This window comes from Taeniopygia guttata, chromosome 8 (genome assembly GCF_048771995.1).
Source record: "Taeniopygia guttata chromosome 8, bTaeGut7.mat, whole genome shotgun sequence".
NCBI lineage: Eukaryota > Metazoa > Chordata > Aves > Passeriformes > Estrildidae > Taeniopygia > Taeniopygia guttata.
The window spans coordinates 26,130,790-26,155,513 of NC_133033.1; the positions used below are offsets into that span (position 1 = coordinate 26,130,790).

Here is a 24,724-nt window from a genome sequence, read left to right on the forward strand (position 1 = left end):
CCCCTGTGGTAAAAGCCAGCATGGATCTAGCTATTTTTTTTTCCCTTTTTGGATTGTTGTTTTTGGGGTCTGGGTTTTTTGGGGGTTTTTTTGTGGTTTTTAATTTTTTATTTTAGAAATTGTATTTGAATTCCTAGGAATTGATTACAATTTGAAAGCTGTTGTAGTTCTGTAGCTCTGCAAGTACCTGCTGCCATCTTGTGTACTTTTGTTGCCATGTGAATGGACATGTCTCAGAACTAAAAAGTTTACTAAGATGTATAAAGTAAATTTAGGATTTAGTGGATAAAGCTACTCTACATATTAAGGCATGGACAGTGAAACTGGCAGAATTGGAAAATACCTGTATCATTTATTCTCTACTTAAAATGTTTAAGTTCTAAATTTGTAGTGATAACAGACTTAGTCTTTCCAGCTTAAAATCTTTCAAACTTTTTTTTTCCCTTTTTCTGTTGTTTGGGAAATTCTGACTTGTGCAAATCTTATTAACACTGTTGCTTATGTTCACATTAAGCTCTTTCTTAAATTCCTAGTCTTCCCAAGTAGAACACAAATTATTGCTGGAAGGAAAAGTTTTGGTCAGACATGATTCTCATAAATCCACGCTGGATACTTCCAACCACATTCTTCTGTACCTTATATTTACAGACTTATTTTCTCCATCTTCTAAATCAGTCAGCAGGCCAAATGCTGCTATCCTGATACCCAGGGCTGTAATTTCACATTTTCCCACTTTGCTACTCTCAATATCCTGACTACCATGATCTCATGGCCAGCCCAGGCAAAACTATCACTAAGCTTCACATCCCCAACAGCTCTTCCTTACTTATGAGATCCACCAAAGCCCTTCCATTCACTGTCTCCTGGATCACTGGTGTCAAGAAGTTGTATCAGTGGGCTCCATAAATATCCTGAATTCCTTGTGGCCACCACCAGAGCAGGCATTTTTGAAGTTTAAGTCCTTTAGGACTTCCAGCCCCCTGAAAACCAGAGCTGCCAGTACATGGCTTCTTCCAATTATGTAAAGGCAGCCTTACTTTTTCCCTTTCTTTTTTTCGTCTTTTCATTTTCCTCTTTCTTTGTCATCACAATAAGCCAGGGCCAGGAAATAATTTAAACAGACTCTCAAGGTCTCTATAGAAGGCTGATCTTATTTTATTAAGAAACCCATTCTTTTTATACCCTACTTTGCTACAGGTGGACTTGATTGGTCCTTTAGTGAAAACACCATTGGCTAATTAAGAAACCACCCTTTGGTAAACAAATCTCCACAACACATTCCACATGTGCACAGTACCAGGTGTAGCAAGTGAAGATAAGAGTTGTTCAATATTCTTTTCTCTGATCTTGTAGCTTTTCCCAGAAAGATGTCTGGGAAAGTTGTGTTTCTTTCTGTGGCCAGAGAGCTGCTGCTACATTTCTTCTTCTCTTTCTTTTATTTTCCTCTTTCTTTTTCTTTTTTTGTAATATTTGGTCCAGTTGTGGAGGACAGTGATGGAGCAGCTTTGTTGGGCACCTGGCCTCCAGCCAGGGTCAGACACCACAGAAGCAGTCTGAGATCCTAAGGTAAGGAGTACTACAGAAAATATTATTTTACACAGGGGTTACATTTTTTTAGAAGAGATTAACTGTAGTTGTAGAATAACTAATTTGGTTTACAGATACATGTGAGTATTATAAAACACTTCTTACCTGTCTTGTTAGTCTGTCTGCTAAGAGGGATGAGCAAAACCAGCCAGGAAATATCTTAATTGCAAAGTAGAATCAGCAGGCCTCTGTGGGACTTGTGCTCTGTTGCAATTTTAAATGCTGTGGTAATGATATTAATTTTATATAACTTCATAAAAAGCTGTATTTAAAATATGAATGAAAATACAATCAAAATTAAGAAAATGCTATAAAATTTTTCTCAGACATTTTATTGCAAACAATAAAAACATTAAATCATTGGATGTATTGTTAGGGACCACAACACAGACTTCTCAGAAAAGAAAGATCTTTGATTTATTTTGGAAATTGGCAATTCACAGTTTATCCTGTCAGGCTGAAAACAGCATTGTTGAGATAGAAAAGTGTGCTTCCATCATGGAGTGAGACAGACAGGCAGTTTTATCTTTAGCTATATCTCAAGTGTTTGCACTGAAATCCATTGGAATCAATGTAAAAAATGACAGTATTATAGCTCTGGACCTCAGCTAGGATAACATGAAAAGACAACCACCTCTGACTAAAAACTTAGCTACCTGATGTGTTAGAAGTCATCCTGTTCAATACTTCAAATGAGAGAGATTATAGTGAGGTGGAAAGGCAATAATGGGAAAATCTATGATCCCAGATTTCAAAGTCTGATTCATTGTTAAGCCCAGTGAAGTTTGATATTTTTGGAAGGAAGAAAGTGTGTGGGAATCCAGGGCTTCCCTCTGGCTGCCCTGGAGGGTCTGGGACCCTGGCAGGGGGTCAGGAACCCCCTGTACAGAGCCCCCAGAGACACTGTCTGTGATCTCTGTCCATGGAAAAGAGTTTTCAATCTTACAGGATGAATTACAAGCTCTGAGTGTTTGATATAAGGAATAATTAAGTGTGGCACAGGTGCAAAAGTAAAATTTTAGGATTCTAGATTAGGGGTCCAAAGGGGACAAGATGGAGGAATTGGGTGTCTTGTCCTTTTTCTCCTTCTTCATGCCCTCCATGTTTCACTCTAGTGTTGGCATTTTTCTGTTGGTTTAGGCTGGGGACACACTGTCCAACATAGGTGACAGATATTGGCATATTATTGTAAATACAGCACAGGTAGTTTCTGGTATATAATGTTTGTAACATCCCACTGAGGGCAGAGCCCCACACGCTGCCCTGCAGGACAGAGCTGCGGCAGGGCAGCAGAACATGTTGGAGATAAACAGAATAAACAACCTTGGAAACAGCACAGACGAATTATGGCTTCTTCTTTGGCAATGGGGCAGAAAGACAGAGACTTTCTACAATCTTGGAATCATCAGTACCTCAGATTCTGACAAAAGTGGAATCTCAGTGCTTAAATTCATGCACAGATGATGTCTTGTTCAAGAAAATTCCATCGCAGAAGTGAGACACAGAGTATCCTTATAGAGTGAGCAGCACCTCACTCACCACTGCTCCTAGTCGTAGGGACTAGAGGCAGCAGCACTGTGAAAGCTGAATTCATCCAGAATTCAGATGTATGCATCATTACCAATTCTCTCCTAGATTATTTGACAAGTAGTCAATCTGCTTTAAAGCTGTAGCTATTATGTTTATGGACCTGATGGATGAGAGCCAGAAATACTCCGACTCATTATCTGCCACCCTGTGTCCCTGAGTATCCCCAGCCACTCCCCTCCTCCTGCACCGCTCCTGGAGAATTCTTCTCCACTTCATTCACTCCTGCTGCGGAGATCTTGAAATTCCCTCTTAAAAATAACTCTTCTAACTAGACTTTGGTGTCAGCCTTTCTTCTACAATATAAATTTTCTTTTCCTTTGAAGCAGCTTTACTTAGCACTGCTCCAGACCAAACCAAACCCCAAATACTCTATAAATCTAATAATTAAAAGGAACAGGAACTTCACTTGTCAGTACACTTCTGTAGAAAATCAATTTCTTAGATACAGTTATTGCTCGTATGTTTTTAACAGTGGGGATTCACCCTCTTATACCTCTGATTTCTTTCTTAATGTTATTTTTTACCTTAACCCTTTTTTTTCACGGATCATCTCCTATTCATATCTGTATAATTTATAACACAGCTATGTCCTAATCTCAGTTTAACCTTTTTAAATGTGTATTTTGAATTAATTCAGCTAATTAGATTAATCTTTTTATGCAGACAGACTCCATAAAGTCCTTCAAGAGGATAAACTACCTTGTTTCTGTAAAACAATTGTCATTGTTGAAGGCAGTATAAAAGAATACATCCCCAGATTTAAGGTTAATTTATTTATTAACCAAAAAAAGAGGCAATTAGTTATGTATTAGTGTCTTAAATCAAAAAGAGAAAATAGATTAAATTACTTGGTTTTCTGTTTTCTTTAACTGTGGACTGGTTGTTTTTTTTTAATTTAAATAATTCTATTTATTCAAAATTCTGCTTTAAAACTTCCTATGCAATCTGTCCAAATAAATCCATTTCTTTGTTAATCTGATGTTTAATGGAGACTTTAAACCTTGAGACTATCATATTTTACTGGTATGATATTGCCATGATCAGCATGTGACTGGAAATATTCCAGTCACCATCCCTAAAAGAGTAGAAAAAAAGTGTTTGTGGCACTTGAGGACGCGGTTTATTGGTGAGCATGGTGGTGATGCTGGGCTGTTGGCTGGACTTGATGATGATCTTAAAGATTTTTTCCAAATTTAATGGTTCTGTGATCTAAGTCAAGAAAAACCAAAGCCAAAAAATTCACTCCTCTGAGATTAAAACTTTTCTGATCTATTAGGGATGTGAGGGGTTTTTTTTTGTCTTCCTTTATTTTTTTTCAGGAATGATTGAAACAATCAAAAATCTGAATACTGTAGGGAAAAAAGTCTGAAGTCCAAGGTCTTGATGGTGCTCTGGACATTGGACTGTTCCCCTGCTCATAGTGACAAATGTTCTGCTATTGAGAAATCGCTCTGAAACTATTTTACCTTGTGAGGAAAGCACTGCCGCTGATACCTGAAGATTTTTACCTTTTTCATATATTCGTACCTCTGTAACTTGTTAATATATAGTTGTATAGTTTCTAGTGCTTTCCTTGCCCTTTATAACATTTTTGAACTATAAGCCAACCCTTTCTAACACATTATGTAACACTCTTGAAATTCTGTTCAGTTTTATTTTCAAGAAAAGAATTTCTGAAAAGGACAATCTGAACTTAAGAGACATGACAAAAAATAGGGCAAAGAAACTCCTGGAGCAATTCCAAGGGGCAGACCCAATAGTGGGTTAATGGGGAAGCTGGTCTCTTATTTCTCTAATATAATTAATATATATATATATGTATATATACATAAATTCTTTACCTTCCTTATCTGCAACAGATAAAACAGTAACAATAAATTTGGTTTAACATTATGGCCAAATAATGTCAAAAAGACATTTTATCTCATAAAAATTGTAGGAATCCTGGGCCATGCATGTGTTTGCACACCTGAAATCATTCATTAAATAACTGCTTTTTGTCTTACCACTTCAACATTGTTTGGAAGAGTTTTTCTTCTGATTCCAGGCAATAATGTCTTCCCTGGATCCATACTCAATCCCTTGTACCTCCAAAAATTGTATTTGTTTTGGTTTAGGGTAAATTTGGGAGAAAATTTTTAAAGGAGTTTTTTTAGAAAGTAGATTTAAGTGGGGTTTTTTTCTTTAAATTCGTTTGAGAAAATATATATTTTTTTAAGTGGAAAAAATTGTTTACTTAATAGATAAAAAATTTGTTTACTTAATAGGTAAAGTATTTATTTGTATAAAAAATTAATAATACTTAATAATAATTTTTTTTAATTTGAAGAGATAATAAATTTAGAATGGTTTGGGTTTTTGTGGTTTTTTTGTGTTGTAGTTGGCTTACTTAGTTTTTTAGTAGTTTCTTTGGTGTTGCAAATGTTGTGGCCCAGGCCTGGCCCAGTGGGCTATAGTTGTGAGTTGTTTGTGGTTTTTTAGTTTAGAGTAGGTTTAAATATTTTAAGGAAAAAAACCCTATAGTTTAGGGATTTATTTTTTGCTTTAGTTAGCTAAAAACTAATTAAAAAGTAAATGAGAGCTTTGTTTTGTTGCTTGTTTGTAGATAACACAGTTTAGGAATGGGGAGGAGTGAGTGTAGTTTTAGAAAACAAATTGCATTTTTAAAAATTTATTTTAGAATTAAACATGTAAAACATATCTTTGAGTTAAATAGATTAATAGGGATATTATTTAGTATTATAAAGTTACTTTAGGACTTTAATATTGTCCTTTTATTATTAAAACTAATATTTATTTAATATTTTATATATTATATATATAATATTAATATCTATTTTATATTTTTAGCTACTCAAAAAGGTAGCTAAAAGTAAAAGCTGTTTGCCTCTACTAATATCTATGGTTTATCTCAATTAAAAGAAAAATAAAATTGTGGAGTTTTACTTTGAAAAAAACCCACTGGGTTTTATAGAACATCTGTCTGCTAATGATACAGCAAATTTTGCTTTCCAGTTGTGGCTGTGGCTCAGCCTACACTGGAGAGAGCATTCACAGAGGATGGAATGGTACCCACAGAGCCATCCCTTCTGCACGGGCTGGAAATCAGGGCAGAAATTCAGGATTATTAAGTGGCACAAGCCAAGACATAGGGCTGTGGGCTGAAGAATGAGAAAGTAACAGAAAAAGCCAGAAATAAGGATTTTTAATGCCAGCTGAGAACTTTCCATTATCAGGTCTTGAACCTGACTCAAGCAAAGCTGGCTTGGCATGACATTTCAATTAAAAGTTGGGAAGACTTGTCACTGATAGAGATTAATAGTTTTTCATTAAATATCTCTTGAATGATCCTGTGAAACAAACTAGGGCAGAGTTCTTTCAATAGGCTAAATACAGAATAATAAGGGCAAAACACAGCTTAGTGCAGCCTAATTATTCACTAGATCATTTCCACAAGTACCTTTTTCCTTCTTCTTTCTAAGAATTCAGATGCATCATAAGGAACGGTTCACTGAAAACACCAAGTCACCATTCATTATTGAAGACATGCTACCCAAACTAAAGGGAATAATACCTCTCAGTTGTAACAACAGGATTTAGGTGTACAATTCCATTCCACTTCGCCAGGGAAAACCAAGACGGTACTGCCATAACAACCAACATTTCCACATATTTCTGAAAAAGAAAAGTATTTCCCTACAAAGTACGTGTGTGGTTAAATCACCCTTAATAGAGTACATGGTGAGGCTTCAACTTCATTAATGATTTAATCTGACAGATTTAAAAATAAATGTGCAAATCAATATTTATGAAGTAGACATATACCGAGTTCATGTCATGGATTTTTATTTATTTTTATGTTTTATTCATTTACATTTCCTTTGTAACACATGCTTGCAACAAAATATCTTTCTACTCACACATAAAAAAAGGAAGGAAAAAAACACTAAACACTGACATATCTAATATTATCTCAAATCTCAGAATTCCCGTGTCAAGTAGAAACACAAAATAGCATAAAACTTTTACTAGTGGCAGCTTATTCTCCATAAAATTTACTTTGCCAGGCACTTAATCGCCCCATAATTAGGCAATCCATTGGTAACATGTGGTTAAACTAGAAATTGCTGTTGTAGTTAATAGTTTGTATCAAATTATAGCTGCAGTAAAGCAATCAAGTCTTCAAAAGGCAAGTTTATTTTCTAGTGTTAAATAACATGAAGTTATTAAATCCCTGTTTATAGAAAACTCCTTAATTCTCTACCTTCCTTACCTGCAGCTGATAAAACAGTAGCAGGAGATTTGGGATAACTTTAGGGCCAAATGATGTCAAAAAGATATTTTATCTTTCTGTCACTAGGATTTTAAGTGATATGGTGTTGAGAGAACAGAGAAGTGAGCAGAGAATTGCATGAACTCATGCTGGGAGAAACTCTCATGTCAGAAACTTTTCTGACACAAAGCTCCTCTCCTTGAGGGACAGCAGTGGTTGGCAGCACCTCTTAGCAGCAAATCTTTGAAAATACACTTTTAGCTCCTCTCCCCACTCGGTTACCTCTCCAATATTTGAGTGTGATGATCGTGTTCACTCAGTATCACAGCTCTGGGTTATGAGTTCCGGAGAGGCACGAAAATGTTCCATTGAATTTGTCTCTGTATTGAAGTTGTTCATCAACAGACTAGATAAAATGACTTAGCAGCTGGTATTTATGGTAGATAATAAAATCTGAAAGAAAACAATGATGAGGAGCTTGTAATATGCTGAATTATGTGCCAGAAGTGCAGATAGCTTGGATGTCTCTGCAAATGCGACAATGGAATAACAAACCAGTGTTTCCTGACTTTTGACAGATAACATGAATTTTTTAACTTGTGAATTGGGTTATTCAGTTCCTCCTTCCAATGTGAAATAATTCTATGCAGAGAGTTGGAATATTACAGTTAGAAGGAAACTTTAAGGAGCTACATTTCTTTCACTTCTCAATACCAGTCACAAGTTTTGACATTGCTTTTCAATTTACTCCAGTTTTACGTACACATTTGGCATATTTGTGTCATCAACACTAATATATCACTCTGCGTTCATACACAAAATTTTAACAGTTCTTGTGCCCAGAATGACTTCTGCAACTCCATTTGAAATCGACAAAACTGCTGGATCAAGATACAAACTGTTTGGTAAGTGGAGGAGAAACGGAAGAAGAGAGAAATAAAAATAAACAAATGATGTAAAGGCTGTCACTCACAACCTTTCAGGAGCAGACCAGTGGCCTGGCAGTTCCCAAGAAAATGATGGCTAAACCTCCTCTTCTCCCTCTTTATTGATGAGCATGGCATCAGATGAACAACATCAATTAACTCAGGCCACGTGCCTGGCTCTGTGCCCTCCCAACTCCCACATCCCTCAGCACTCGCCAGGAGGCAGAGTAAGGAACAGAGTTTGATGCTGTGCAAACACTAAGTAACTAAAACATGACTGTGTTACCAGCACAGATTTGGTCACAAATCTATAACACAGCACCACACAGGATGAGCTTGACCCTAGCCAGACTTGGAGAAATTTCACCTGTAGACAAAAATTGTGGGAGAAACGTGGGTTTGGCCACTGCTTTTCTCAAAAGGGATTTGTCTGCTAAAGGTAGTGGGAAGATGCTATAATATTTTTGAAGTTGTTGTCATTGTCAGTAGTGTATTAAATATTGCTGCATCATAATTCAGACTCGAAGCAGGCCTGCACATCACAGAAAAAAATCAGTCTCTCTCATGGACATGAGGAAAAGTCAATCTCTCACCTTGAAAATTCTTTCCAGAACAGAATAGCATCCTGAAGGCTGCATCAAAGTGCAAAGCATAAAACCCTGTCCTGCAGCACTGCAGCTATTATTGAAACAAAATATCTGATAGAAGACTAGCAAAACTAGCTGAATGCTAATAAAAAAAGGCACCATGGATAGGTAATTTTGGATCAGCTGAATTAATATGTAATGGGATTTATTGCCTTAGAAAATACAGGACTGGGAGTGCCACTTGCTCAGGTTCTGCTGAGGTTAGGTGCATGGGTTACCCAGTATTTAAAACTCAGAAAACAAAAAACCTGCCCTCCTTTCTTCTATGCTATGAAATGCACACTGCTATACAGCAATCTGAAGTCTCAGTAAGCTGAGGCCCTTTTTTTCCTGCAATAAAAATAGAACTTGGTGAACTGGGTTGTAGGATGAAAGATTGAAATATTTCCATTTCTTATAAAAATCATAGCTCATGCCATGATCTCTTATAACTCAGTAAAATACTTGCATTGACACTTCAAAAATACCCCATGAAATATTTCAGCAATTTTTGAAAAAACATTTTTCACTACCCTGATACGGATGTGGTGAACTGTAGGACAGTTTTATTTGAATATGCTGCTTCAAATAGGAATGATGTATCATTTGTGTTTGCCTAGAGAGAGTGTTGTTGCATCAGCAGCCCTTCCTTCATTCTGTTTGTGGCTGCAAACCAGCTCTTGGGGAATAATCAAATGGCCCCTGTCAGTCATTAGCCATGATTGACTGATTGATTTTGATCATGCTATAATCATTTTCTTGAGAAGCTAAACTTCTTTCACACTCTCAAACAAGTACTTGTGCTTGACAAAGGCAGATAATTTAAAAATGTATCACTTCTAGATGTAAAATATGTAATTACAGTGTTTAATCTGTCTGATTATCGCAGATGCTTAACTTTCATCCATTCATTTCCATACAGGGTCCAAAAATTTGTAATTGAGGCAAGATAGTATGAGCTTGGCTAATAAATGTTTTTGGAAAGGCACCTTCTTACAAATTCTTCTCTTGGTTTTTTCAAGGGGGACTTGTGATATTTATTTATTCACTAGGTCAGCTATAGATCCATATAAAATTGAAACCCTTTAAAGCCAAATAATTTATGAAGATATTTCAGTCTTCTGCAATTCTTGAATCAGTAGACAGCTTTATATCTCTTTTATTCAATATCCCAGTAGTGACAGGTGAAGAACATTTTTGCAAAACAACTTGTCCAAAAGCACAGTGGCTTAAGCATTAGGCAAAGACAAATGACTGGGTTGTGATTTTCCTCTTAGTCCAGCTGAGATCAAAAACAGCTCTCTGATTCAGTGTGGATGTGGTGTAGGTTACACACTTGTATAAATGGGCTGTCAAGGGTTAAAAAAAATGAGTAGCTATTTTTTCATATAGACATGGTAAACCTCTTCCATATGAGGACAAACAAATAAAGTAAATTATTTAGCATATTTCTCAAGAGAATAAAATCTGGCTTTCTGGGGAGAGATAAAATGCATAACAAGGGCAACATGTTTTGGTCCTCAAAAACAATTTTAGCAATAAACACTCTCCGTGAGAATGACATCTACTGATCTGACCACAACTTACATTGACAGCAAGATACCTGTAGGTTTATTCTTCACAAATAAATAAATCTTGCAGCAAAATTCTATGCATGATAAATTTAATGTTCAAAATGGGGGGAGTGCTGCATTTTGAAGGCTAATACAAATATTCCTTAAGAACCTTCTTATATTCTCTCACATAAACCTTCAAAAATGCCTTGAAAACCTATGTATCTTGTGGCATTTCTAAAAGGAAGTATTAAAAAACAGGAGGCTATCACTATAGATGCGTGTAAATGCCATAAGCAAACTGGAAAATTTCCATTACCAAGCAGTTCATTTTTTGCCTATTGCCTTCAATTTTACCAATTCTAATTACTAATTCTAATTTGGAACCCTGCAGAAGAGACCAAGGCACCAGGGACTCCCACAGCAGTGTGTTCTGGAATTGGAACCCCATGTGCTTTGAACCAGGCAACGTGCTGGTTTGGGTTTCTGTGGTTCTTTTTCAGTGGATTTCTTCTTCCTCTCCAGTTTAATGCAGCTGTGTCTGACTTTCATGATGATGTAAGAGTCTGATTGATTTAATATAGAATTTTCACAACCCTTGGTAAGGTCTTATGGTGACAAAATGTAGGCATTTATAATCAAAGACATGAAGTGGCAAATGATCCAAAGGTATTTTTCTATTAGAGAAAGGAATACAATGCAGTGGTTACAACTGTTGGAAATCAAGTGCTCCTTTTCACTAATGATTCATTCTTGCTGAAGCTAACCAAGACACATGGGGCATTTCCATAATTGCAGGGGAATTCAAGACTGAATAGCCTGATTAAAGAGAAGCATCGTGTTTTGTGGGAATTGAGATTAAATGTTTATAAAAAACAAGTTGTTAATGTAAGTCTATAAGCTGTACACTTAAAAAATGGCTTGGTCTAGTAATAAAATAATTCAAAAAAAGAAGCCAAAAGGAATGTTTTGCAATTGCGATACCTGTCCGTGTAAAGAATTTGATTTTATGCGGTTTTTTTAATCTTGGTCTCCATGGTTATTTAGTGCAGGACGATTTTTGCAGATCTTTTTAGGAATGCATACATTATTAGTAGCATCATAATTTTTGGGATAGTGTATTGATCATTACCGCCTCTGTTTGTATTTTTTTAGGACCAAGAAAAAAAGGAAAATATTTCAAAAGAGATTAGCACCTGTAACACCGCTGGTATGTCCCTATGAAAACCTATCTTTCCAAGTAGATCACTTTTTATGAGCACCTTCTCCTTAATACCCCTAAATATTTCTCTTATATAATTAGTCTAGAAAACAATGATGATGCATGTTATAAGATTATCAAGGACTTTTTACAAAAATAAGTAAACACAGGACAGGATAACGGTTTATCAGCTGCCCTGAAATGCTTCCTATTTAAAATCCTTGTTATGAGAACAAGTTTTCACATATCAATTCTTTCAGAATTTGAGGATGGAGGTTATTGCATTCCCTTAACTGAATGCACTGAGACCTTTGACTGGTATTGCAGTTAGAGTCAGTACCACAGTCTCATCCCCATTACCTCTTCCTTACTGAAAATTAAAGCATGGTATTGATTTTGGAGCCTTCTCTCTTAAAGGGTAACTTCACTGTCAAATGCCACTCTAGCTGATCATCTCCCTTTCTTCCTTATTTTTTTAATTTATATGACCACAAAATCTTTCCCCATCTGTTTTAGCATCTTTTTTTCAAAGACTAGTTTATCTTGATTGAAGCAGTGTACAAATTCTCTTTCTCTTCTTGATTTTAAGACACATCTTCCTTCAGCCATTTATTTTATCACTGCCTGGTGTTTATTCCTAACAAGATTACAGGAGGAGTTATCTCCTCAGCTTCAGAGTCCTTTCTTGTATTGTTTTCCCTGTTGTACATGATATGAGATTAAAGAAGCAATATATATCTAGAAATGAAAAATCCTATATAACTTTAAGCTCCTTAGTTTCCTTCATCAACTCATTCCCTGAAACTCTCAAAGGCTGACTTTCTGAAATGAAAAATATCATCTAAAATTAAAAAAAAAAAAATCCAAAGGAACAACTCTATGAAACTTATTTTATCTATTCTTACAGTAAAGGAGCAGTTTTCTTACAAACTGTCCACTTGTTAAAATTAAATCTGTATCACCATTGACCCTCTTTTTATTTATTAGATTATTTGAGAATTGGAGCAGCTTCAGCAGTAATTCTTATTAAAGAAGATTATTATTCTGTGTGTAAAACACTACGTTTCTCCCCTAATTGTAATTTGGTTGGGTTCAGTTAATCAAACTCAGTGTTACTGAACCCAGTGTATATCCTGCAACACATTTCTAACACACAGGTTTCTGCTCACAGTAGCACTAAAATTCTGTCTTTCTGGCGTCTTTCTTCCCTTACCTAATTTATGCATTCCTGCCTAATAAAATCAGGCAAAATATTTATGTAACTCTCTTCTAGATCTTTTTCTCACCATGACATTTTCTCTAAAGCTCTTTTCAGCAGTCATGGTATGTTCAGACTCTTAGAAAGCCAGTACATCAAATACTCAAATGCTACACATTCAGTTCATTTTTCTGGGGTTTTAGAGGTGTTTAATGCCCAAATGGTATCTAAACTTATAGCCCTGATCCATGAGTGTTATTTGATTAGAGAGTTTTCTACTCTTTTATCCTTTGGGAGCTCACCCAAAATTCCTGAGGTTTATGGGCAATACTTGTGTTTCTGATTCCCTGATATTTAGCCTTGCTCCCTTATAGGTGATTTATTTCCCTGGACATTTGAGAATTTACCCTGTTCTGCTGGGTAGTTTGTTAATTTTTTATTTGTTTTGTGATAGCATGACCCTTAACCTGTCTGTTATGATACAGCTGGGTGGGACTTTGGTGGAGGACCAGGCATGTTTGTATCTCAAACATTGTGTACAGAAAATTAGTCACTACACCAGAGGTTTATGTCCAAAAATGAGACAGAGGAGTAGAATAATTCACTTGTGGGAAATTTGAGACAGGGCCTCTGAATTGTTTTTAATGATGTAGTTTATATTTCTTATCTTCTACATAGGCAGGAAGGGTGAATTAGGCTCACATTGTTACAGCATGGTTCAGAAGGTCTTAAGACCTCTAGTTACAAGACCTTTTAAGGAGTTATTGACCAATAAAAAACTGCCAATAAGGATATTTACATTTTTTGACCCAATCCTTAAATATTTCATTCTATGGATTAATGTTACAGTGTAAGCTTTCTTAGCCAATCATGTTATGGCTCAAAAACCTACAGTATTGCATTCTAAACTCCTTGCTTACCTCTGTAACTACTTCTATTTCTATATCTTAAACTCTAAAACTCTAAACTTTCTTTTATTCAGCTTAAGATATCTGTGCTTTAAACTACAAATCCACATTCTCGCTTCTAGCACCTCAGCAGTTTGGAAGCCTTTTCTAAGGTCTCAGATCAAATCCTGTGTTTAATTCTAAACTTTGGCTTACAGGCCCAAAGTTCTGAGAGTTCCTTGCATTTCAGATTCCAACAGAGGAGTCCTGCAAATTTAACTGAATGAAAGGAAAGAGCCTACTGGGGCAAAACAACTTCCTTTGTTCTTTCACAACCTCAGCTCCAGAACCATCCACACAGCAGGATCCAGTGGGATCTAAGGACTTGTGATAATCTCTGTTCTCTCTCCCTTTTCTGACTATTTCCCTTCCTTGCTTTATCTCGGCACAGCAGGGCTCCCATTCTGCCCAAACTCCCTGCTGAGCAGTGAGTTTGGGAGAGATAAAGAAAAACTGCCCAATGAACAGGAGAGAACTGCCCGCCTCTGACAGATGGAAATAGAATACCCCCAAACCATATCTTAGAACCCAGGACACACAGGAACTTCCTGACACATCTCTGGTCTTTGTTTATCCTGATGACAACTGTCACAACCCATCTTGACTGGTGGGTTGTGACAATTTTCTATTAAAAATTGTGAAAATTTTGTATTACAAATTACTTCTTACCTGGTGCATTGAACACCAGTCTAATACTGCCTCTAATGCTTCATACAGAATTTTTTCAAACACAGAAATTCAGGTTTTCCCATTAATGTGAGTCTCCTCTCCCATTCTCCTATCTGCACACAGTATTTAGTCATTTTGACTTGTGGATTTATGCAGATCATAGTTCAGCCTTTCTTGGGTGTTTTATCTTCTTTTGTGGACCTAGCTTTTCCGACTGATTTAATATTTAAAACACAAATGAAAACGACATGTAAGAGTTTCTTAATTTCTGTGATGGCATGCTTATAAACCAGCTATTTTGACCTTGCAAATTAGATGCCTTTACTTCCAAATAAATTGAAATATGTTATCAACTTTGAAATTAGTTATAATTAGTTGCAAAGCAGAACCATGGAAGGTGCTCGGATTCAGCTTTGCTTTATGACCCTGTTAAAAAAATTATGAGAATTTGTGTTTATAAAGGGAAGGTATTTTGAGTGATATGGTCCAGGAAAAAATAGACTGCAGATCTTCACACTTGACTATTTTGTGTATGGAAACATGAACAATTTGGCTGCTGTTAGGATCACTTTGGCAAATTGTTTCCTGCATTATTGCCACAAAGTAAGAATGAATTATAACAATTAGAATGATTGAAGTGTAATATAAGATGTTTTTTCACTTGTGTTTTGGACTAAATGGAGCTGGAGAGGTGAATATATTTCTGCACTGTCAGTGATTAGAGTTGTTAAGGGACAATAATAGTAGAAATCAAACAATAAGAGACCTTCAGATATAATTGTTTCTTCATTAATGCCACTTTATGCTTATTTGTCAATGATTCCTGATGGAGTAATCACAGTCCTTTATGTAATTGCTGAGTACAAAATATTATATGTATTTATTATGGATGAGAATTCAAGCAGATAGTGGTAAGGGTTTTGTACCCCATCACCTTTTCTTGTCTTCTAAATAGTTATCTACCTTTAAAGCAGAAGTACAAGAAAAGGAGGAAATAGAGGGAAAGGGAGAGAAAGAGGAATGAAACTATTAGAGTTACTACTTCACAGGCAGGTGTAAGAAAAGAAATAATATTTTGCTTCAACCCAAAAAGAGTAAAAAAGAAAAGGTAAGTTGTTAATTCTCTTTCCTCTGGTTGTTATCTATGTGTTTTGTTTAATGGGTTCATTGCACCTGTTTTTGGGAATCAGGAGAGAAGCAGGGTTGAAGATGTGACCAGAGTGGGGAAGGGGGATGAGAGGGAAGTGGAAAAGAAGAGTAGGTGGTCAGAAGAGAGTGCAAGCTCCTGAGTACCCATCCAGTGGGGAAGGGGACAGCGGCCACAGGGTCTAAAATATTAACATTTTGACAAAGGGTGTGTGTGTTGACCTCTCAAGGGAGAGACAGACACCCAGCTCAGCTGACTCCTTGATACAAATAAACAGTTTTTCCTTTGAGGACCTTTTCCCTCTCAATTGTATTAAAAAAAAGTGAGCTATTTCTAACACAGGAAATTTAAATTACTGTTAGCACAGCTGTTAAAAATATTATTGAAGTACTTCTAAATGTGAGAGTTCATATAATTTAGAGATGGAGAGAATTTATTAAGTCATTCAATGCAGTCATGATGAGCAGTACCATATGGTCATTGCAGTTTCATTTTTGTCTTCCTTGTCTCATATGATAATCTAAGCAAGATTATCACTGTACATTTTTTTGCATTTTGCTGGCTGTGTAAATACTTTAGATACATATTGTGGGTTCCATGTAAAGACCAAGACAGTTTTACCAAAGCTTTTATTATGGATCGCTTATATTTCAGTGATAATCTGTATTTAAGGTCACATTTCACGACCTCCTTAAACTATAATACAGCAATTAATGTCTATCTTCCTCTACAGCAGCGTTTTTGCATGAAGGATTAAGTTACTCCAGAGCCACTAACAATTTAGAAGTGGGAGTGTGTCACTGCTACTCATTACAATAAGTTTCCAGCTCTGTCTGGGGGGAATCTGCAGCAAGACTCTATTCTACTATGTTCTGACACTAATACACAAATCCCTGTAGAAATGTGAATTAGAACCCCCTCCAAGCACTGACTTGCAATGTGTCCCTGCCACTTCTGAGTTCATCATTTCTCAGTGAATCTTGCATTTCTTGCTATGTGTTTGTGACTTGTCCAAAGGAATTGCTTAGACATCACAGATGGCCAGCATTCTGTCTGGATGCATAAGAAAATTCACTTTTGAATGGCATAGAGACATTTATTCAGTCATAACATATCTTTCACAAAGTACAGCCCTCTGCTCCAATTACATTTTTTTTAAATTCTTCTGATGCAGAACATTCCTAAGAAAAATATGAATTAAAGAGGAGATACACTAAGGCTTGTAGTCATGAGAAGGTTCTTTAATTTTATGCTGTCACATAATGTGAAGGACATCAGAAGAAGGCAGTCCAAAGAAGGCTGATGTCTGCAATTGATCTGCTACTCTACCAGCTGATCAAAATCAGATGGTCACCAAATAACTTGGCTAAGCTTTGTCTTGTAACTCTGAATCCTATTTATTGATAAAAAAAAAAAATAAATATTTATTTTACCAGCATTACACCCCCACAGGAAGAGGCAGGGGTTTTGGACAGTGGTTCCACAGTGAGACACTAAAAGCAGCTGTGGAGTATCCCACACCTGAATTCAAACCAGCTGAGAGCATTGTGGTGACTGCATCATGCCGGAATCTCCTGTGCAGCAGTTACACATCATCCAACACGAACACTTAATAGTGATGTTGTTATCTGAATGTAAATCACATTCTGCAGCATCAGTGACCCAAATCAAAAATCTCTCCAGCATCAGCACCAACAGCACTTCCTTTAGCTCACCGCTAATCCAAGGGATTGGATACAATGTAAGTGGCAAATGTGAAGTATTCAGGAGCAGGAGGTATTATTATATGGTCTTTAAACCATAAAAACCTTTCCTCTTAGGCCCTGCAGGATGCTGTTCCAAGGAACAAAGGGATTCATGTGCACAGCAGAAAGCAGAGTTCACAGACATGGGTACTGCAGCTGGGGGCGGAACAGGCATGGGTGAAGCCTCCACACCCCAGCACTGCTGCAAACTTGCAGAAAATTTGTCAGAATTTCCTTTTATTTCTGTTGCGCTGATAAACAATTTGACTGGTGTTACACAGCATGCAATCCACTATCACAGATATAGTAGCAATGACCCTTTAAATAAAAAAAATTATCTGCTAATCTGTAAATCTTCCATTTAGAGTCTTAACCTTTATCATGGTTACATAGGTGAGGAATGGGTGGCACACAAAAGCACCTGTCTGCAAATTTACTACTTAAAACAGGATAATTCATGGTTCACCTCAGGCTGCATTGTGGAGCTGTGTTGGTCAAGTTAATCACATGATATTACTTTCAGCCAAATAAATTGTATATCATATCAAATTATTATACCTGAGCTACTAATTATAAGAAGAAAATGATAGTGTGGGTTTTTTGGGTTTGTTTTTTTCCCATGAGTAAATAAACACCAAAAAGTGAAAATGAAAATTCACGAAAGCATTTGTGGGAAGGATGTACAACAGTGCGGAGGTGGTACAACAGTGACACAAATATTTTTAAGCTTACATGCATTGATATAAATTTCCTTGCTGCTTTATCAGTTTCAAAATACTTAACGTTTCTCTAGCAGTACAAAGTCGTGCATTTGCACTGAATTTTAATAGTTTAAATGTCCTACTGACACAAGAGCTCGGCCCTGCAGGATCAGTCACTCTTATCATCCCTGACATCCCTGTAGCTCTTAATATTAAAGAAGATTGTTTATTAATATCCAGATTTTGTTTTGATCTTTGCTTTTAAAATTCAAAAAGAAAAAAAAAAGTATAAAAATTGGTAATTAATTTCTCACTTCTTTAGTAATAGCCTAGAAGGACTGACAGAAAAATTGACTTTAAGGAAGATATTTCTGAGCCCTAGAGACTCAGTTCATTTTAATAATATCATATCAGACAGCAAATATGCTGTTGCCTGATAATAGATGTAAAACTTTTTCCACTTTCAAAATACATGGATAAGGCCTTAAAGTTTTGATTTTATTAACAAAAGTTAGGTCAAAGTATTGATGTTACCAAAACTGTGGGTTTCAGTCCAAAATTAACAGCTTGTTTCTGTCCTTTTACACAGAGGCAATCAAATTCTAAGCTAATTAGATATGGGAAAACCATAAATTACTTCCCAGGCTGGGGGGAGAAATTTGCTAGGAAGTAAATGGAGTTCCGAATTTGGAAAAAAATGGAAAGTTGATGTCACGTGCAGAGACTCCTTTGGATTTCTTTTTCTTCCAAATACTTTCATTTGAGTTTTGGTGAGGTTTTTTGAAAGCGGTGCACAGTTGAAGCCATGATTTACCTGCAGTGAGACCTGCTCTGCTGTAAAAGCATTATTTTCTCAGTGAGCATGGACAGCATAGTCTTTAAAGATTCCCTGTACTCCATTAATGGTTGCAAAGGCAGTGTCTTGGCTGTAATCATAAAACTATAATATTTCATTGCACTGACATCATATAGGACATTTCCTCCATCTGCTGCGGTCAGCATTAATTAAAAGATTTCTCCGTTTCTAGGAAGACCCTAGCAAACAATCAACCCACTCCTTCCCTTGTATTTACTCATCACTGCTGTGATGTTTTTCTGTTTGTGATTCAGTGGAACATCAAGTAAATAGCAGAGCAATAAAATATAAAGAAAGAAAGAAAGAAACTACTAAAGGGCCAGAGACTAGCTTTGATCAAAACAGATGTTCTCCTAGCATTGTGTGTAAACATCAGCATGTGAAAAAGAAGACACAATGTAGTTTGTGCCTTGTTTTGGGCATGCCCAGAATAAGGAAATTCTGATTTCACATATGAGGGGAAAAAATTGTGGTCAATGAGATTGTTCTGGAACCTGGAAAAGGTTGCTCTGAAAGGCTGTGTAGTTCCTGCTAGGAAACCTGGCTTTACAAGTCCTTTCCACCCGAGGACAGCAACTGCAGCCCACATGGGTGTGCCAGCAGCAAATTCAAGCTGGAGAAGTTGGTGAACAATGGCAGTGGCCTGGGGGTGAGCCAGAGGGGTGCTGGCTGTGGGGCCAGGGCAGTGTGACTGATTCAGGGGGTGTATGATGGTCTGTACCAGCAGCTGGAGTAGAGCTGTGGCTGGCGGACACTGCCAGTGCTGGAACGTGGGGTCCCTGGGCAGGCCGAGTGTCTGAGCTGCTGGAGGGATCCAGTCTGCCCGCATGTGAACATCCAGCGTCACTCCTCCCAGCCACAGAAGGGACAAGGATGTGGCTGCTGGCAATGCTCATAATCTATATGTAGTGTATATGTGTGCTTTGTGTGCGTGTGCCTGCTGGGACCACTTCATCTTCATCACTGCTTGGGCTGAGGGACAGAAAGCTGTGGTAGCCTCAATTTGCTCAGGCTGCTGGAGCCACCCAGGGTTATCTTCCTTTAAGTGTTTCAATGCCTCATAATTTTCAAAATTCAAACAGACACAGACCCTAAGCTGGTTTATCTGACTTCAGAGTTATTCTCACTCTAAGCTCTTGGATGATCTGATCTCCTGAGATGTCTTCCATTTTAATTTATTACCTGGTTCTTGTGAAAAGTAGGATCTTCTAGCCTGGAGAAGAGAGGTTTCTGGGGAGACAGTTTTGTGGCCTTTGAATATGTAAAGAGGATATAAGACACATGGAGAGAGATTTTTTTATTAAGGTCTGCAGAGACAGGACAAGGGGCAATGCTTTCAAACTGGAAGTAGGTTTAGACTGGCTAAAAGGAAAAACTTTTCTACAGCGAGGCTGGTGAGACACTTAAAGGGCACTATAGAGAAGCTGGGGATGCCCCATCATTGAAAATGCTCATTATCAGTTTGGCCCTAAGATCTCCACTCTACTGCCTTCCACTGTGGAAGTTATACCTGCTCATAGCAGGTGGCTTGGTTTAGAGGAGCTTTAAAGATCAAGCCAAACCATTTTATGATTATATTAAAGTCTGCTTATTAGAATGGAGAAAATACTACTTTCCCATAATGTAAGCAAACTCCCACTGCTTCCAGAAATTTTATAACTTTGATTAAAGTTTTTTGGTTCTAAATAACGTAACTGCCACGAGCAAGTGCTAATACAGCAATTGAGGAAAATGTGAACTCCAATGCTAAATCAACTTCCTTTTCTGGTTACCATGGCAATATAATCCTCCTGTGGGGGAAATTGTCTCATGTTATGTTTATATAATTGCAGGAGTCCTCTTCAATAGCAAAGCACACACTGTCTCAGCTTTCTGTAACATACAGGGAAGGTAAACAATATTTTCTGAAGCGTATCTGATTGTCTGGTTGTTTGGAGAGGACTCTGTGTAATGATTAGGGATTCAGAAGCTCTGGATAAAGCATGCACTCAGACAGAGAGTTGATTTCAGCAGGATTCATTGTCTCCTAATTTTGTGAGCAATGCAAGCTCTGATGATTAGGAAAACAAATCAGCAAGCAGCCTACTGAGAAGCAGAAGTGTCCTTGTCCTGCATGTGCCTGGTACACTGAGCTCAGATTCACAAACCAAGCTGATCTGTGGCTTGAAGCAAGAAGCAAAAATGTCTCTTGGATATGGAGGTTTCTAAAAGACACTGTTCAAAGACTCTGAGGAGTCATCAATATGCACTGATGTAGCTTGAAGCAACTGAGTGTAAGGGATGAACCCAGGATCACTTTTATCCTTGCTGGATTTGTTTGCCCAACAAATATATAGTCTCAGCCCAAGGTATCTTCTGCCTCCAGGCACAACTCATCTAGCAACAGATGTCATGTGTGAGAAACCCCTGACATTCATTTAGTACCATTTTTTTCCCCTTTTCTGCTTCCTCTCTTCTACACCTTCCCCTTCTCTTTAAGTGTATTATTCACCTATTCTTACTCATTGGCAATATCTCTAGCACACCCTGAGGCATTTCATAAAGATCAAGTCATCACAATCACATCATTATTGATAGGATACATTTCCAGTCTAATTCTAGTCTCACTAGAGTGCAAATGTTCATGGTTTTGCATCTGTCCATGACAGATATCCTGGTTTTATTTAGTTTTATTTACTTCATTTTTTTTCTGAAGGATGTTTTATTACTTCTAAGTATTAAATTACTGAGGAACAGATTTTTTTCCCTATGTGAGCTACAGCAGCAATGAATTATTGCACTTGACAACCAGAAATAAATTATCCTGGTTTTATCTTTTAACCTGCAAGATGTTTCAGAAATATGCCTAAATGTCAAGTCATTTTGGTTGAACGTGAATGGAGTCACCTAGAATAATTTCAGCACCTTAACATTCAGATAAAAAATTACTCAGAAGACAAGTGTTGATTATATCTGATTTCTTCTATTTGACAGGCAGTAAGAAATTCTTCATGATAACTCAGCTTACACTACTTCTACCGGGGCATAGCTGGCATGCTCTGTTACTGTTTTACAGGTAAGCAAGAAATATTACTTTTTTTCTGAATTCATGATAGTAAGTTGCTCTAGTTCCAGCCCAGAGCAGAGGGAGGGAACATGTGACATTCACATTCTCTGAACAGAGAGACATAATTCTGTCTCTCAAGATTTCTTGGAGAAGCACAGGGAGAAGAAGAGAAAACAATCTTTATCTCTGCTCCTTTGTTTTTCCCATGTGGAATGTGGTGTGGAGATTGTTTACCTGCAGTGATGGCTGGGTTGGATTCTGGTGAAGGTTGTTTGGGGTCAGTGACCAGTGGGATCCAGCTGTGGCCTGGACTCTCAGCAGAGAGTCACGAGTTTGAGTTAGATAGGCAAATAAGATGTAGAATAGTATAGTATCTCTTTAAATAGTATATTCATGTAATATAGTATAGTTCTAATAAAGCAAATCCTTCAGCCTCCGGATCTGGAGCCAGACTTCATAATTTCTTCCCTGAATCCAGGGCTTACCCCATTTTACTTTAATAGGAGCACGCCCTGGACATTGTATTATAATATTCCTCCTTAGGTCATTGCCAGGGTGGGAGAAAAGGGACTGCCTCTCTTCTGAGAAGGGTGTTGAAGTGAAGCTGTCCACCACTGTTTTTATTTGTGCCAAGCCTGGTGAGAATTTTGCATATAAATCACCCTCTCTTTGTACACTTTTGTAGTTAATACTGTTGCTGTTACTGCTTGTTTTCTTATCTCATTGCTATTTCCAGGAAATTGTTCTCCACTGGTGATTTTCACTTTTTGTGCCTCCAGTTCTCAACTCCCTCCCCAGAAAGGGAGAGGGGAAGGTGGGGAGCAAGCAAGCTGTATCTGGTTCTGGAGAGTCACTGAAGTGGGGAGCAGCATTTCTAAACTGCAACAGAAATACAGCAAGGGACAATACTCTATTTATCTAAAAACAAATTAATATTGCTTTTACAGCAAGTGCTTAACATCATCAGATAAAGGTAATAGAAAAAATATTCAGTCTGAACTAGTTCCAACAGAAGGCATCTACTTCATCCTTCTGTATTTCTTTTTTTGAGGAAGATCTAGACCTATCTCCATGTAGACCTACGGACATCCAAACTTCAATAAATTTGAGGCCAAACAGTGCAGAACCTTGAACTGATGATGGCTTGGAGCACATGTGCCCACAAAGCAATGTTGAGGCTTCATAAATCACCTGACTACATAACTATGTAAATTGGTGTTGCTCTGTGTTTGATGAGGATTTTTCCTGGGATTCAGATTCCACTCAATTTTACCTACTGACCTACCTAAAGAAATGTTTCTGGATGCATATGCAGATGTGTGAACAACAATGTAAAAAAAAAAATGTGAAGTCCTCAAGGACAGGATCTGTTTGGAATATAAAATCAGAGATTCATGCCCTCAGATTTTGACAGGGAATGTATTTGCTGAGGTTCTTACTGTGTAGGTAGGTTGTTAAATGCCATATGTTAAATAATGACTGTAGAAACTTAAAATTCACAGATATCTTGAAATTAAAGTATGTAGTTTCCTTTTGAGTGTAATGCTTTATGGGAATAATGTTACCAAAGCATTGCTGATCCATTGCAGAAATTTCAGAAACTGAGGATGCTGATTTTAAATCTATTTTCCCACCAGTTTTGCTAAGACTGTAAACTGTACAGCCACATGGGGGTTTTTTATTCTTTTCTTTGCATAAGATTAGGATCAGAATAAATAAGAACTGGAAATCCCAGAAAAAACTACAAATCCTATGAGAATTCTATCCAACTTTTTGAGTCTCAAGCCAGCACAAATACTTCAGATAAACAAATACTCAGATGCTACTTTTCCCCAGCTTCCAGTATATCTTTTCAGATTCTTTTACAAAGATATGCTGGAAAATATTTTGCCATTTTAGACACTTGTTGTTCAACATTGTGTTCTTAAAATATGCAAGATAAAATCTTGCTCCATGCTATTCTCTTTCTCACAGGTTGAGCTCCCAAATATCTGTCCAAATGTGAACTTCCACTCTTAATCATTTTCATACTCTCTGAGCATAGTGAGAGTAATCCTCCACAACAGTTCTGTGCCAATAACCACAGGTTACTTTTGCTTACAAGTTGACTTTGTTTACAATTGTCTGTGAAGACAAAAACATTAACATTGTGGATTTATTTGTGTTATGCTGCAAATGTCAACAAATTCTGCTTGCAAATATATCTTTAAGACTACTTTCAGTCAATGGGCTTTAGGAAAATAAATGAGATGTACTTGGGGACAAACACCTGAAATTTCTTTCACAAAAAAAACCCCAAAAAATTAGCTAATTAGCTATCTTTTTCCATCAGTTTATTTGCTTTGTCCCTTCAGCATGTCCATGGGGAATGGAAAATTACCAGTGAATTTTCTACTGAAAGGGGTATCACAAACGTTGACAGGAAGTCTGAAGGATTTTCCTTCTCCTCTTTGGTGGTTACCTCCACAGTTAGATCCTCTAGTATCCCAAACCTACAAAGGGCTGGCTGTTCTGAATGCCAAATATAACTCCTGGAAGAAACAAATCAGTCCCAAACTGCGTAGGTCTGGGAAGAGAAAACATGGGAGTTCAAGAAAGGTATTAATTCTAAATATGCAACATGATCTCAAGAGAATTTATTACATAGTCAGGATGCAAG

The 24,724-nt window shown here is 37.1% G+C and overlaps 1 long non-coding RNA gene across 1 annotated transcript in view; it reads left to right on the forward strand.

The window, feature by feature from the left end:
• The window catches only part of LOC140684662 (uncharacterized), a 58,092-nt gene extending 35,253 nt beyond the window's left edge, over positions 1-22,839 (forward strand). Inside the window, exons 2-4 of the long non-coding RNA XR_012057257.1 lie at positions 21,993-22,074; positions 22,609-22,703; positions 22,802-22,839. This is a non-coding gene — a long non-coding RNA (uncharacterized lncRNA). The remainder of the gene's footprint in view (positions 1-21,992; positions 22,075-22,608; positions 22,704-22,801) is intronic.
• Positions 22,840-24,724: the final 1,885 nt, after the last annotated feature.